The 16,183-nt window shown below is 46.1% G+C and overlaps 1 protein-coding gene across 1 annotated transcript in view; it reads right to left on the bottom strand.

Annotated features, from left to right (window-relative positions):
* Nucleotides 1-16,183, bottom strand: part of LOC149125518 (uncharacterized) — a 49,952-nt gene that overhangs the window by 14,145 nt on the left and 19,624 nt on the right. The window lies entirely within an intron of this gene.

Below are 16,183 nucleotides of genomic sequence, written 5' to 3'. Positions count from 1 at the left end.
ATTTGAGAGGCAGAGAGAGAGAAAGAGAGAGGGAGAGAAAGAGAGAGAGTGTTCTTCCATTCACTGGCTCACTCCTCAAATGGCCACACCAGCAGGAGCTGAGGCAGAAGCAAGGAGCTTCTTCCGGGTCTCCCACACGGCTGCAGGGGCCCAAGCACTTGGGCCATCTTCTACTGCTTTCCCAGGTCATGGCAGAGAGCTGGATGGGAAGTGGAGCAGCTGGGATTTGAACCGGCAACCATATGGGATGCCAGCGCTGGAGGCAGCGGCTTAGCTCACCACACCGCAGCAACGACCCCCAAGTCCCTTCTTAAGTTGGCAAGTCAGCGGGGACACCAATCATCAGTTGAGCACAGCGGGGAAACTCTGGCGGAGGCGCTCCCAGAGCTGGCTGCCTCTGGGTTGCCGCTTAGCTCGGGGCTGGCTCCGCTGGCCACCCCTCCCAGCCCGGCCTTCGGAGCTCCACGATGAGGCCCTCCGCACCTGTGAAATCCGCCCCCTTCTCCGTTTCTAGTCACCTCTTGACTGGGGGCCAAGGCAAGAACCAGTCCGCCCGCCCCCGTGAGCAGGAATAACCTGTTTTTCCGTGGACTCCTGGTTGCCAGGACGCTCTGGGATTTCCCACTCGGTTTTATTTTACTTTTGATTGGCCCGGAATGGCTGTTGGAACCCCTCACCCAGGATGTGGTCTCTCCTTGTGGCTTGGAGGGCGCTGTCTGGGGGAAGAGTGGAAGCAAATGTTTCCGGAGCAAGGCTGTTGGAATTTCAAGCGGCAATAGAACGCAGGCTGAGGCCGGTGCCGCGGCTCACTAGGCTAATCCTCGGCCTAGCGGCGCCGGCACACCGGGTTCTAGTCCTGGTCGGGGCGCTGGATTTTGTCCCGGTTGCCCCTCTTCCAGGCCAGCTCTCTGCTGTGGCCTGGGAAGGCAATGGAGGATGGCCCAAGTCCTTGGGCCCTGCACCCCATGGAAGACCAGGAGAAGCACCTGGCTCCTGGTTTCGGATCAGCGCGGTGCGCCGGCCGCAGCGCAACATCTGCAGTGGCCATTGGAGGGTGAACCAACGGCAAAGAAAGACCTTTCTCTCTGTCTCTCTCTCTCACTGTCCACTCTGCCTGTAAAAAAAAAAAAAAAAAAAGAAAAAAAAACAAAAAACAAAAAACAAAAAAACAAGAACTGCTGGCTGAGGAGCGTGCGGATGTGGGCACGCCCGGAGTATTTATTCAGTAAATTTTACTGTGCGCCCACCCAGTGCCCACTGAATGGCCTCTGAGTGCACGTGGGACTGCGGGAGGATGCTGGGCGCCAGTGAGGGAGAGGGTGTGCCCGGGGCCCCCAGCAGTGCCAGGTATAACAGAGTAGGTTGGAGCCGCTGTCTGTACCCAGCCTCCCAGTTTCATTCCAGAGAGAGAGAGAAAGAGACAGAAAAGAGACAGAGAGAGAGGCCGGGCTTTCCGCACCTCCTCTCCAAGCCTTTGTCGGTAAAGGGATCTAGCTGTGGACAGGAATCTGTAGTGGTTTTGATGAACTCAGTGGAAAATATGCTTGCTCCCGCGGGTTTGCAGGGGCAGAGTGGAGGCTGGGAGCCACAGCCCCGGAAGTGATTCATAGCCCTGTGCTGTGTGAGCGGCTGCTTTCTTTATCTCGGGGGAGGGGGCTGTGCCTGCGGCAGAGCGGCTAGGAGCCGGCTCCCAGGCCTCAGCTGCCACCCAGCCCTGCTAAGCTCTAGTTGGGTTCCTGACCTCAGTGTCCAGAACTCTGATTGAGAGATATGAGTACCACTTGTTGTCTCAGATATTTTGGGGGACAATAAAAATGCCAGAAAACCCTGCCCCGGCCACTGCCAGCTGCTGTGTCTCATTCCTGCCACCCACCGGCAATTGCTCAGGATCCTAGCGGCAGCCGCTGAGGTGACGTCACCGGTGGAGCACAGCTGTGGGGGCTGGAGTCCCTGGGGCCTTGGGATGGTGGGAGGGAGGGGCAGTGTCTCCAGGAGCCACCCAGTCTGTTTCAGGTTTCTCCACTACAGAGGATCTTGAGTTACCGGAATCCGGTGAAGCCTTAACCCTCAGTGTACCAGGGCAAATCATCATCGCCCTTTGCCTTCTGGGTCCAATGGGCCTTTTTAATTTATTATGTATTTTTACAGGCACATATCTGTCTTTTGGATTATTTTATAAATAATTCACAGAGAAGTAAGAATACTTGAACATTTACATTTAGATACAGCAAATCTCATTTTCCTTTATTTGAAGACCTACACATATACATTTTCCTGGTGTGCGTGTGTGGGTATGGGTGTTTGCTCATCAACTGTAATATAAGAACTTGGACATACCCGTCTTGTAAACACCAATTCCAAATTTCAACTACATTTCTCTCTCTTTTTTTAAAAGATTTATTTATTTATTTGAAAGGCAAATTTACAGAGAGGGAGAGGCAGAGGCAGAGAGAGAGAGAGAAAGATCTTCCATCCACTGATTCACTCCCCCAAATGGCTGCAACAGCCAGGGTTGGGCAGACCAAAGCCAGGAGCCAGGAGCTTCTTCTGGGTCTCCCATGTGGGTACACAGGCCCACACACTTGAGTCATCTTCCGCTGCTTTGCCAGATGCATTAGCAGGGAGCTGGATTAGAAGTGGAACAGCGGGGACTCAAACTGGAGCCCATATGAGATGCTGGTGCTGCTGGCAGCACTTAACCCCTTACACCACACAGTGCTGGCCCCTCAACATAGGTTCTAGTTTAGCATTGCTTCTGGTTCTTTCTGCACTTGCATTTTTTAAAAAACTGGCTTATAATTTTATTGAAGAGATTTTGATCATCTTCTTTGTCCCATAGTTGCAGTCCATATTTCATTTGTAATCATCAACTCAAATGGCTGAGCCAATGAATGTTGTTTATTTCTGCAACATCTATTTTTTTTGAATTAATTTGGTGCATTCTACTGACTTCAGCATTTATCTACTTATGACCTGTATCAAGTAAATTTTTGTGCATAAACATTTTAAGAAACAAAAGAAAAATGCCATATGTCTTTTTAGCAAAACAGGATGATTCAGGTTTTTGCAAAACATTGTGTGATGCAGTTCTTCCTGTTGAACAACTAACTGGATGAGTATGCCATTTCTTTTTTGTCCATAGAAATACATTGTTCTCTCATCAGCCAATCAACCCTGGTAGTCAGTGAGGTGAAGATGTATTGCTCAGATGATAGTTCACTCTCCCATGCATTGATCTCTGAAGTTTAAAAATTCATCTAGGATATTGCTACCTGAAGATTCATAGAATGAGATTTCACATAAATGATCCATTTCACCATCATCATAGGAGAGTACAATGGATTTCTTTTCTAATTCATTTGATAGTTGTGAAAAGCATTCTTGCTTTTGTTATTAAGAGAATGAAAATTTCCAAATTCTTAAATGTGTTCAAGGAAAACTAAAATAAAACCCAGCACCATAGACAACAATGGTGTCTTTAGATTTTTAAAGTAACTTTGAAAAATGATGCAATGCTTTGACCACCAGCAGAGGAGAACATGAGGATGTTGTACATGATGTCATGTGATGATTTATTTCACTCTGGGGCATCTGACTGGTGATCCCAGTGCTCCTGTGTTTTCTTAGGATTTTAGTTGTTTTAAGCATAGCTGGGAATAATAATGAGATTATTCCTATAAAGTTAAAACAATGTTTTGAGATATAGAAAAATATAATTAAGACCCCAAAATATAGCATATTTCTACAAAGGTTCAGTGGACTCATCTAGTAATTGAAAGAGAGAATGAGTTTTATCTTATTTTTTAAGGGAGTGGCTATTAGGTTTTCAGCTACAGCTGCTGCTGTTTCTTTTTCTTCTTCTTTTTTTGAAGATTTATTTATTTATTTGGAAATCAGAGTTACAAGAGAGAGAAAGACAGAGAAAGAGGTCATCTGTCCACTGGTTCTCTCTCCAAATGGCCATACTGGGCTGGCTGAAGCCAGGAGCTGGGAACTCCATCAAGATGTCCCTGTGAGTGGCAGGGGCCCAAGCGCATGGACCTTCTTGTGCTGCTTTCCCAGGCACTTTTGCAGGGAGCTGAATTGGTAATGGGGCAGCTAGGACCTGAACTGGCACTCATATGGGATGCCAGTGGTGCAGGCAGCAGCTTAACCCACTGTGCCACAATGCTGGCCCCTTTTTTCCTATTTTTAAAAGAGTAAATAGATCTAACCTTGTTCTTCAGAAGGACCTTAGGAAGGAATGAAATTTATGAGATACAAATCCTTCAAATGGAACTCTTCAAAAAGGAAACTGAAAAATAGCTGTTTCTTTTAAAGCTCGTGATGAAGTCTGTCTGACGCGAGTTTTCCTTCTTCTGGAATTGGAAGCTTGTTAGGGAAGGGTCCAGCATGTAGGAGGGGTTAAAATTGTCCTGTGTCTGGTGGGTGGGCCATTGGCAGCTCACACCGTGCATGAGATTCTTCTTTGCTTGTCACCACGGCTCTGCAGGGGCTGACGCGGGCCTTACCTCCCTCTTTCTGCCAAGTCGCTTCAGGTCCTAGCAGGTGTCACGCAGCTTGGGACGGTTGTCCTCTGAGCGTGAGGTTTCTAAGCCGCGTCAGCCCCACGCCAGCTCCACCACCTTCGCGATATTAGCTGCGTTTTATTCAGCGTTCGAGTATTGTGTGCCAAAAAAATCCTACCTCTGGATCCATCGTTTTCGCGCATTTTCTCTAATCTCTCGGTAAACCTATGCGTATCACAAGTCCCTTGACTGAATGAAGAAACCGAGCCTCGGGAAGTTAACAAATCTCACACAGCCAGGAAGGGGCAGGAGTGGGGCGGGCTCCAGAGCCTTCCCTTGGCGGCTGCACTGCCTCTTGCCAAGGCCCAGGAGCTGCCTGGCACCTGCAGCCGGCTCCAGCAGCGCGCCGGCGTGGTCTCTTCTGGCAGAGGCTGCCCCTAGCGTTCAGACAGCACAGCGCACCTGGCCGCCCGCCCGACTCCAATATTCGCCGCGGTGCTCCCCGCAGGCCGCAGGCCGCCATCCCTGGTCTTGGAGCTGCCCCTGCAGCGCTGGGTCTCCACCCAGCACGGCACTTCCGTTGTTTCTTACAGCTCTGTGTCATCTCTGACCACGGAGCCCCCTTCCCTCGTGTATTCCAACCGTTCAGTCCTGGCTCACCAAGTCTCAGACACTCAGCACTCATGGATGCAATGTGCTTTTTTTTCCTTTTTTTTTTTTTTAAGATTTGTTTTATTTATTTGAAAGACAGTTACAGACACAGACATACACACACACACACACACACACACACACATTTTCTATCCGCTGGTTCTCTTCCCAAATGGCTGCAACAGCCATAGTGAGCTGATCTGAAGCCAGGAGCTTTTTCCCGGTCTCCCACGTGGGTGCGGGGGCCCAAGCACTTTGGCTATCTTCCGCTGCTTATCCAGGCCATAGGCAGAGAGCTGGATTGGAAGAGGAACAGCTGGGACTTGAACCGGCACCCATATGAGATGCTGGTGCTGCAGGCCTGGGCTTTAACCCACTGTGCCACAGTGCCAGCCCTGCAATGTGCATTTTATGCACATGTGCTGTGAGCTCTGGTTTAGGTGGTCTACTTCCCCGTTGGAGCCATACTTTCAGATCCACCTCGCTCATTGCGGTATCAATGCCTGGAGGCCCGGTGTTACACCCGGCCCTCTTCTGGTGATGTTTTCTTGTGAATTCCTGGGTCCCTCTCACTTTGTTCTGTCTTCCAGAGTACCTGCTCTCAGAGGTTCCCATGGGGAGGGGTTTTGTGGCTACTGGCTGGAGTGATCCACGTTAAGTGCTATTTCATGTGGTTGCCTGCATTGAATAGGTGTTAAAGATTGCTATGAATACACAAGGAACATTAAGGCTCATTTTGCAGACTCACCCAGCAGACAGTAAGTGTCCTTGGCCCAAACCACTTATTTATACTACAGTAGACTCTTACTAGGTCACATCTGTGTAGAAGGAGGTTAAGTTAGATCATAATTGGAGTGCATTTATATTTTTTTAATTTTTGTTTTTATATATTTTTAAGATTTATTTATTTATTTGAAAGTCAGAGTTACACACAGAGAGAAGGAGAGGCAGAGAGAGAGAGAGAGAGAGAGAGAGAGAGGTCTTCCATCCGATGGTTCACTCCCCAGTTGGCCACAAAAGACTGGAGCTGTGCTAGGAGCCAGGAGCTTCCCTCCGGTCTCCCATGTGGGTGTAGGGGCCTAGGGACTTGGGCCATCTTCCACTGCTTTCCCAGGCCATAGCAGAGAGCCGGATGGGAAGTGGAGTAGCTGGGTCTTGAACTGGCGCCCATATGGGTTGCTGGAGCTTCAGGCCAGGGTGTTAACCTGCTGTGCCACAGCGCCGGCCCCCGTGGAGTATATTTTTAAAAGTTAACTTCCCTTTTGCTATGGTCTGAATGTGTTCCTTAAAGTTATTTTTTTTAAAAGATTTTATTTGTGTATTTGAGAGGTAGAGTTACAGACAGAGGTCTTCCAACCGCTGGTTCACCCCCCATTTGGCCTCAGCAGCTAGAGCCACGCTGATCAGAAGCCAGGAGCCAGGAGCTTCCTCCAGGTCTTCCCATGCAGGTGCAGGGGTCCAAGCATCTGGGCCATCTTCTTCTGCTTTCCCAGGCCATAGCAGGGAGCTGGATTGGAAGTGGAGCAGCTGGGATACAAACAGGTGCCCATATGAGATGCTGGCCCTGCAGGTGGAGGATTAGCCCACTAGGCCACAGCGCTGGCCCCCCGCCAAGTTCTTTGGTTGAATGTGTGATCCTGAACGGGACAGGGTGGAGAGGAGGCCCTGTGGGAGTCTTCACGAGTGAGTCGCTTCCATACCAAGGGCTGTGGGGGTGTTTGCTCTTCTCCACTCTTCTGATGTGGGAGGACATAAAGTTCTTCTCTTGCCCTTCTGCCTTCCGCCATGGGAGGGTGCGGGAGAAAGACCCATAGGACAAGCCAGCACCTTGCTCTTGGGCTTCTCAGACTCCAGGACTTAAGGAATAAATTTGTGTTCTTTATACATTGCCCAGCCTGTGGCATTCTGTTACAGTAATGCCAGATGGACTCAGACCCCCATTGCTCAGTGTATGTGTTCAGCATGTACTGATGGAGAGCCTACCTGTGCCAGCTCCTCTGTTGTACAGAGTGGGCATTTAGCAGGCAATAAAACCAAAGTCCTTACTCCTGTGAAGATCACATTGCACACATGTACTTGTTTCCATGTTGCAAAAGTGCAGAAAACATAGACGACAGGGGGAGCATTTGGCATAGAGTTTAAGCTGCTGCTTGAGATGCCCATACCCCATATCTGAGTGCCTGGGTTCAAGTCCAGGCTTGGTTTCTGATTCCAGATTCCCACTAAAGTGTACTTTGGAGGCAGCAGGTGATAATAACTAGTCAGGACCCATATGGGAGACTTGGATTGAGCTTCTGGCTCCTGGCTTCATCAAGGGCCAGTTCTTGTTGCTATTAAGGGCATTTTTCTTGGGGTGGGGTGGTGAACCAGCAGGTGGGAGATTTCTGTCTCTCTGCCCTTCAAGTGAAATGAAATGAATGAATGGATAAACACAAATTTTAAAAAAGGAAATGGTGGGTAGGAAAAAATTAAGGCATGCATGTTTGCCTTTCTTTCTTTCTTTCTTTCTTTCTTTCTTTCTTTCTTTCTTTCTTTCTTTCTTTCTCTCTCTCTCTCTCTCTCTCTTCTTTCTTTCTTTCTTTCTTTCTTTCTTTCTTTCTTTCTTTCTTTCTTTCTTTCTTGACAGGCAGAGTTAGTGAGAGAGAGAGAGACAGAGAGAAAGGTCTTCCTTCCGTTGGTCCACCCCCCAAATGGCTACTATGGCCGGCGTGCTGTGCTGATCCGAAGCCAGGAGCCAGGTTCTTCCTCCTGGTCTCCCATGTGGGTGCATGGCCCAAGCACTTGGGCCATCCTCCACTGCCTTCCCGGGCCACAGCAGAGAGCTGGACTGGAAGAGGAGCAACTGGGACAGAATCCGGCGCCCCAACTGTTTCTTAAAATAATTTTTATTTATTTGAAAGTAGAGTTTCAAAGACAAAGAGAATTTTCCATCTGCTGGCTCACTCCCCAAATGCCCACAACAGTTGGGGATAGTACAGGCTGAAGCCAGCAGCCAGGAATGCCATTCTGGTCTCCCCTGGGAGTGGCAGGAATGAAAGTACGTGAGCCATCATCTTCTGCAAGGTTCATTAGCAGGAAGCTGGATTGGAAGTGTGGAGTAGTGAGGGCTCAAACCAAGCACTCCAATGCGGGATGTGGGCATCCCAAGTGAGGGCTTAACCTGCTTTGCCACAATGCCCACCCCTGTGTCTACCCTGCAGTTTCATTATTCCAGGGTATGCTCTTCTTTCTTGTGTTCTATTCATACACAAAATTCACATTTTATTCATTTTATTATTTCAACAAAATTAGTGAATGTAAACACCTCTTTTTTATATTCTCTTTTTAAATTTTTATTAAATTAATTAATTAATTATTTCAGGAATACAAATTTCATAAGTACAACCTTAGGAGTATAGTGATTCCTTCCACCATACCCATTTTCCTACCTCCACTCCCACCCCACCTCCTCCTCCCTCTCCAATTCCAGTACCATTCGCCATTATGATTAATTTTCAATTAACTCTATACACAGAAGACCAACTCTTTACTAAGTAAAGATTTAACAATTTTCACACATACATATACACAAAGTGTTTGAGAACAAGTTTTACAGTTAATTCTCATAATATAGCCGGCGCCGTGGCTCACTAGGCTAATCCTCCGCCTTGTAGCGCCGGCATACTGGGTTCTAGTCCCGGTCGGGGCGCCGGATTCTGTCCCGGTTGCCCCTCTTCCAGGCCAGCTCTCTGCTGTGGCCAGGGAGTGCAGTGGAGGATGGCCCAAGTGCTTGGGCCCTGCACCCCATGGGAGACCAGGAGAAGTACCTGGCTCCTGCCGTCAGATCAGTGCGGTGCGCCGGCCGCAGTGCGCCGGCTGCAGCGGCCATTGGAGGGTGAACCAACGGCAAAGGAAGACCTTTCTCTCTGTCTCTCTCTCTCACTGTCCACTCTGCCTGTCAAGAAAAAATTAAAAATAAAATAAAAAAATTCTCATAATACAACTCACTGAGGACAGAAATCCTGCATGGGGAGACTCCTGTTGTTAATTTAACAATTAGCACTCTTATGTATGATGTCACTGATCACCTGAGGCTCTTGACATGAGCTGCCTAGGCTATGGAAGCCTTTTGAATCCACAAACTTCGTCAGTATTTAGACAAGGCCATAAGCGAAGTGGACATTCTCTCCTCCCTTTAGAGAAAAGTACATCCTTCGTTGATGGCTTTCCACAGGGGTCTCACTCACAGAGATCCTTCATGTAGGACATTTTTTGCCACAGTGTCTTGGCTTTCCATGCCTGAAATACTCTCATGGGCTTTTCATCCAGACCAGAATGCCTTAAGGGCTGAGTCTGAGGTCAAAGTGTTACTTAAAGCAGTTGTCATTCTATGAGTCTGCTGTGTGGATTGCTTCCCATGTTGGAACATTCTGTCTACTATAATTACCTGACACTTAATCCTATTTATATGATCATTTTAACACTTAGTGCTATCTATATTTTCACTTTAACACGTCATATGATCACTTTGGTACTTAAGATGACATTTTTATCACCCAGCTTAATGGGATTTGGGGTCTCATGACAAGTTTTTAAGCTGTACCCTTAGAAGTAAATCCCTAGGAATGTATGCAGAACTATACAGCTTTACAGTTACAAATTTCCTCCTCCCTCTCTTATTCCCACTCTTATTTCTTACTGAGATCCCTCCTCAATTGACTTTATACACATATGATTAACTATGTTAAGTAATGAGTTCAACAAATAGTATGAAGAGAAAAAAAATGAGACAAAATAGACTTTAACACAAAAACTGTTAAAAGAGACACAGAAAGAAACTATGTAATGATTAAGAAATCAATTCAACAGGAAGATGTAACTATTATAAATGTATATGCATCTAATTACAGGGCACCTGGCTATTTGAAAGAAACATTAAGGGATCTAAAGGGAGACATAGACTCAAGCACAATAGTAATGGGGGACTTCAATACCCCACTTTCAGCATTGGACGGATCAACCAGATAGAAAATCATCAGGGAAACAGCAGAGTCAATCGACACCGTAGACCAAATGGACCTAACAGATATTTACAGAACTTTCCATTCTACAGTTGCAGAATACATATTCTTCTCAACAGAACATGGAACTTTCTCTAGGATTGACCACATGCTAGGCCATAAAGCAAGTCTCAGCAAATTCCCAAAAATTGAAATTATACCATGCATCTTCTCAGACCACAATGGAATGAAGTTGGAAATCAGCAACTCAGGAATCTTTAGAAAATATGCAAACACATGGAGACTGACAACATTGCTTCTGAATGAACAGTGGGTCATTGAAGAAATTAAAAGAGAAATCAAAAAATTTCTGGAAGCGAATGAAGATGACAATACTACATATCCAAAATTATGGGAAAGGATTAAGATGGTGGAGCAGGCAGGGAGCTCACTGCTCTAGTCTAGGAAAAGATAGTGTAAAAAAAGTAGAAAGAGTGCAGTCTCAGGGAAGAGTTAGGGAGAAAAGAGCAGAGGAAACTCTATGCAAATTAGAGGGACACAGTGGACTTACGTGAAGCAATGACTTGAACAACCCTTGTCTTGGCTGTTGAGGAACAATTTTTTTTCCCTCTTCTTCATACTATTTGTTGAACACTTTATTTAATGTAGAGTTAATCATATGTGTATAAAGTCAATTGAAAATAGATCTCAGTAAAAAATAAGAGTGGGAATAAGAGAGGGAGGAGGAAGTTTGTAATTGCAAAACTTTATAGTTCTGCATACATTCCTTCAGACTTACTTCTAAGGGTACAGTTTAAAAAACTTGCTATGGGACCCTGAATCCCATTAAGCTGGGTAATAAACATGTCATCTTAAGCGTTAAAGTGATCATATTAAGTGTTAAAGTGACCATATGGACAGGATTAAGTGTTAAAGGGATCATTTAGGCAGGTGCCGCGGCTCACTAGGCTAATCCTCCGCCTTGCGGTGCCGGCACACCGAGTTCTAGTCCCAGTTGGGGCGCTGGATTCTGTCCTGGTTGCCCCTCTTCCAGGCCAGCTCTCTGCTGTGGCCAGGGAGTGTGGGGAGCAACTGGGAGCAACTCGGACTAGACTAAGTTACTGGAATTAAGACTTATTCTATGCATCTGCTCTCCCACAATATGGCACTGGGAGAGGAGGAAACAGCTTCTACACAGTTGCCTCCAGTTCAACCAATAAACTGTAGGACTTGCTCCTGATTGGAGGAGAGCAGCATACTCGGCGTGTGGGTAGCAGAGTTGGGATTGGTGGAAGAGGACTATAAAGGAGGAGAGAGACAACATGCACCAGGAACATCTATCTGAAGGAACACCTGTGCAGCCCCCGAGAGAGCCGGCCGGCGGTGTGCCGCTCCCCCGCGGAAGTGGGGAAAGCGGCAGGGGGAACCGCCCTTCCACAGAGGTGGAAGGGTCGGTAGCCAACCCGGGAAGAACCAGCAGCAAACCCGGGGAGTGCCGAGCAGACAAAAGAACAGCGCAGGGTCCTGTGTCGTTCCTCCACGAAGACGGGGAGCGACAAGGGAGTGCAGTGGAGGATGGCCCAAGTGCTTGGGCCCTGCACCCCATGGGAGACCAGGAGAAGTACCTGGCTCCTGCCATCGGATCAGCATGGTGAGCTGGCTGCAGCACGCCAGCTGCAGCAGCCATTGGAGGGTGAACCAACGGCAAAAGGAAGACCTTTCTCTCTGTCTCTCTCTCTCACTGTCCACTCTGCCTGTCAAAATAAAAAACAAAACAAAACAAAACAAAAAAACAATAGGAGTCACTGTGCACTTACTTCCCATGCAGGATTTCTGTCCTCAGTGAGTTGTATTATGAGAATTAACTGTAAAACTTGTTCTCAAACAAGTATGTATGTGTGTAAATTGTTAAAATCTTTACTTAGTATAAGTTGGTCTTCTGTGTATAGAGTTAATTGAAAATTAATCATAATGGCGAATGGTACTGGAATTGGAGAGGGAGGAGGAGGTGGGGTGGGAGTGGAGGTAGGAAAATGGGTATGGTGGAAGGAATCACTATATTCCTAAGGTTGTACTTATGAAATTTGTACTCATTAAACAAAAGGTTTCTTTCCGGGGGAGGGGTTGCGGGGGGAGAGTCACTGCTACTAACTTCTCATGCAGGACCTCAGCCCTTAAAGAGTTGTATTATAGTTATGTCTAAGTGTTCCCATAAGATATATCATTCTTGGGTGCTTCTTTAAAGTTAATTCAGTTCTAAAAAAGTGAAATTAACTTCAAGACGCAATAACTTTGAAAAGCCCTTGTCTTGACTGTTGAGGAACAGGTTGGTTTTTTTTTTTTAACTGTGCAAATTATTGAACTCTTTACTTAGAATAGAGTTGGTCTTCTCTGTATAAAGTTAATAGAAAATGGATCTTTGTGGAGAATGGGACTGAGAATGGGAGAGGGAAGAGGAGGAGGAGTGGGAAAGTGTGGGTGGGAGGGCACGTATGGTGGGAAGAATCACTATATTCCTAAAGTTGTACTTATAAAATGCATGAAGTCTGTATTCCTTAACTAAAAGATTTCTTTGGCAGGGGAAATAAAAATAATAATTAAGCTAAAAAAAAGAAAGAAAAAAGCCATAAAGTCTCCAGCTCCCCAGAGTCAGTAAAATGGACTTGAAGCATCTTTACACTGAATCCACAACTTGGAGAAGGGCAAGCCCTTTGAGGTGGTCTCTGTGGGTGCCAGGGCTCACATCTCACAGTGGCCTCTTCCCAGCTTGGGCTTGCTTTCTTTATCCTTCCTTCCCTCCCTCCCTTCCTTCCTTCCTTCCTTCCTTCCTTCCTTCCTTCCTTCCTTCCTTCCTTCCTTCCCTGTATTTATTTCTTCAAAAGTCAAATGTCTGGTAATAATAATAGAATTAAAAAGGAGAGACTATTCCAACACAGGCATTTGGAACAGAATAGAGAACCCAGAATAAAACCCATGCATCTTTAGCCAGCTGATTCTTTACAAAGGCTGCAGAAGCATACATGGAAGAAAAGATAGCCCCTTCAATAAACAGTGCTGGGGAATCTGTATGTCTATAGGCAGAAGAGTGATAGCGGCTCCCTCCCACCACAATCTTTGAAATACTAGCTCAAAATGTATCAAAAACCTAAGTAAGACCTGAAATTATGAAAACTACTAGGAAAAAGATTTAGAGGAAACACTTCAGGAAATCAGGATAGGCTATGATTTTTGGGAAAAGACCTCTAATGCACAGGCAACAAAAGCAAAAACAGGCAAGTGGATTATATCAAACTAAGAAGCTTCTGCACAGCAAAAGAAATAATGAGCAGAATAAAGAGACAACCTGAAGAATGGGAGAAAATATTATTAAAATATCCATCTGATAAGGGATTAATGTCCAGTAAATATTAGGGACTCAGAAACCCAATAACAGAAAAATAGGTGTGGGCGTTACAGCGCAGTAGGTTAAGCTTTCTTTTGGGATGTCCACATCCTGTGCTGGTTGGTGTCCTGGCTATTCCACTTACAATCCAGCTCCCTCTCTGTCTCCATCTCTCTGTCACCCTGCCTGTCAAGTAGATTAAAATAATATCTAATTAAAATAAATAAATATAAATTTCTAATAATAGAAATGGACAGACATTTCTCAAAAGAAGAGATACAAATGGCCAACAAGTATGCAGAGAAAATGCTTACATCACTGGTTGCTCAGCGAACCATAAGTCAGAACCACAGTGAGTGTCCTCTCATCCCAGTCATACTGGCTGGTATCAGACAAGTGGAAAATAAATGCTGGTGAGGGTTTATTTATCTGAAAGGAAGAGTTACAGAGACAGATACAGAGACAGAGACAGAGACAGAGAGAAAGAGATCTTCCATACCTTAGTTCACCCCCCAAATGGCCACAATGGCTGGGACTGGGCCAGGCTGAAGCCAGGAGCCAGGAATTTCTTCAGGGCCCAAGTGCTTTCCCAAGTGACTTAGCTGGGAGCTGGATCAGAAATGGAGGAGTCCCAGCACTGCAGGCTGTGGTTTAACCTGCTATGCCACAATGCTGCCTGCATCCCTGTGTTTTTCTTGTTTTAAAGGCTTACTTATTTACTTGAAAGTCAGAGTTGCAGGTTGGGGGGGAAGAGGGAGAGAGAGAGAGAGATTGAGACTGAGATCTTTCATTCTGTGGTTTACTCCCCAAGTGGTCACAATGGCCAGGATGGAGTCAGACCAGAGCCAGGAGCTTCATCCAGGTCTCCACGTGAGTACAGGGGCCCAAGTATTTGGGCCATCTTCCAAGACTATTAGCAGAGAGCCTGATCAGAATTGGATCATCCAGGACTTAAACCAGCACCCATATGGGATGTTGGCATTGTTGGCAATGGCTTTACCCACTCTGCTACAATGCTGGTCCCCCAAAATAGAATGTAAGTTATTGCAGCCATTATGGAAGACAGCATGGAGGTTCCTCAAAAACCTAAAAATCAACTTAACAGATGACCCAGCTATCCTACTGCTGGTGTATATGCAAAGGGAATGAAATCAACAATACGAAAGTTACCTACATTCTCATGCTCACTGCAGTATCAACCTAGGGATCAACCTAGGCATCCATTGATGGGTGAATGAATGAAGTAAACGTGGTGTGTATACACAATGGAATATTATTCACCTGCAAAAAGAATGAAATCTTGTTATTTGTGGCAAAATTGCTGGAACTGAAGGATGTTATGTTAAGCAAAATAAACTAGATACAGAAAGACAAATACCACACGTTCTCTCCCACATGTGGAAGCTAAAATAGTGGGTTCCCCCAATACGGAAAGTAGAATAGTGATTCCAGGAGCTAGGAAGGGTAGGGGAAGAGGATGGAGGAAAGTTGGGTAATGGGTACCAGAGTACAGTAAGAGTCGCAGGAATAAGTGCTAGTGTTCTACAGCAAGGTAGGTGACTAGTGTACAAGAACCCATTTTTTATGAAGAACTAGAAGCAAAAAGTTTGAAGGCTGCAAACAAAGAAATGATCAGGAGGTGGAGATGCTAATTGCCCTGAAGGGACCACTACACATCGTACATGTGTATTGAATTATCACATGCTGCTCCGTAAATATGTATAATTGTGTGCCAATTAAAAATATTTCTGAAATTCGGATGTGTCTTAGTATTCAAGTGTGTTTTTATTGCAATGTTCACTCCCTCCCCAAAATGTTCCTTTTTATTGGATGATGCTTGTTATGATCCACTGTCTTAGAATAAAGGAAATCTGATAGAAATACCACCACCTATCCCCGAAGGATCTGGAGGCAGGGACCACACAGGACTCTGTTCCTCACAGTTTAAGTTACAGATGAATGTGAGAAGGGAAGACCCTCCTGTCCATTTGAGATTCCAAGAAGGAACGCGGGCTGTAACCCCTCATGGGCAACCCCGGTCCAGGACAGCATAGTGAGGTCCTTTCTCATTCACTGTTACTTAATGGTGGGTCCACGAGGAACATCGCAGTCTTTCACCACAAGGTGGCGCACGTGCCCCAGCCATGAGGCTGCACACCTGCAAGGCTCTATCTTTTCTGATTTAATGTGTAGCTAAGTGGCTACAAACCGTGTGGGTACTCTGACTAAGGCTGGTGAGGGTGACTCCTTGGAGCAGCTGCATGAGGGTTCGAGTAGCAGGAAAGGGGAGCGAAGTCAGGATTCATTCATTAGAGTAACAGTATCTATCCAGGGAATGACTACAACTGGCTAGATGTAGACAATACAGTTGAGAACAAGAGAACACAGAAAGAGTGTTCTAGAAACATCTTCACTGAATTGAGATTAATGTCATGCCCTCAGCATCTATAGGTTATTGCAGTGACAGGCGTAGAAGAGAGTCCTGTTCTTGGGTCTAGTTCAATGCAGTTCAATCTCTTTCCCGTCACAGTCACACATGTAACACACAGTCACACAGTGGCCTGACAGGGCTGTGTGAGTAAGGGAGGAAGACCATGTGAGGTCTCAGGGTGACTCGTGGCGTCTCCCGCTCGCTTATCACTCGTGTGTTAATAACAGCTCCA

The sequence above is a fragment of the Oryctolagus cuniculus genome, chromosome 7 (genome assembly GCF_051225735.1).
Source record: "Oryctolagus cuniculus isolate XC-2025 breed Fujian yellow rabbit chromosome 7, ASM5122573v1, whole genome shotgun sequence".
Lineage (NCBI taxonomy): Eukaryota > Metazoa > Chordata > Mammalia > Lagomorpha > Leporidae > Oryctolagus > Oryctolagus cuniculus.
This window is presented reverse-complemented; position numbering and strand designations above follow the sequence as displayed.